Below are 504 nucleotides of genomic sequence, written 5' to 3' on the forward strand. Positions count from 1 at the left end.
ATGGAAAGGACATCTTTTTTTGGAGTTAGTTCTAGAAGTAGGTCTTCATTGAACTGGTCAAATTCAGCTTCGCTGGCATCAGTGATTGGGGCACAGACTTGGATTACTGTGATGCTGAATGGCTTGCCTTGGAAACGAACTGAGATCATTCTGCTGTTTTGAAGACTGCACCCACATGCTACATTTCAGACTCTTGTTGACTATGAGGGCTACTCCATTTCTTCTAAGGGATTCTTGCCTGCAGAAGTAGTTATAATGGTCATCTGAATTAAATTTGCCCGTTCCTATCCATTTTAGTTCACTGATTCCTAGTATGTCAATGTTCACTCTTGCCATGTCCTGCTTGAACACATTTAATTTACCTTGAAACAATGGAGACAGTGACAGACTTTATTTTCTTGGGTTCCAAAATCACTGCAGATGGTGACTGCAGCCATGAAATTAAAAGATGCTTGCTCCCTGGAAGAAAAGCTATGACAAACCTAGACAGCATATTAAAAAGCA

The 504-nt window shown here is 40.5% G+C and overlaps 1 protein-coding gene across 7 annotated transcripts in view; it reads right to left on the reverse strand.

Annotated features, from left to right (window-relative positions):
* ZNF280D (zinc finger protein 280D) overlaps positions 1-504 on the reverse strand; it is a 120616-nt gene that overhangs the window by 109948 nt on the left and 10164 nt on the right. The window lies entirely within an intron of this gene.

The sequence above is a fragment of the Bison bison genome, unplaced genomic scaffold, assembly GCF_000754665.1.
Source record: "Bison bison bison isolate TAMUID 2011002044 unplaced genomic scaffold, Bison_UMD1.0 scf7180017864066, whole genome shotgun sequence".
Taxonomy (NCBI): Eukaryota; Metazoa; Chordata; class Mammalia; order Artiodactyla; family Bovidae; genus Bison; species Bison bison.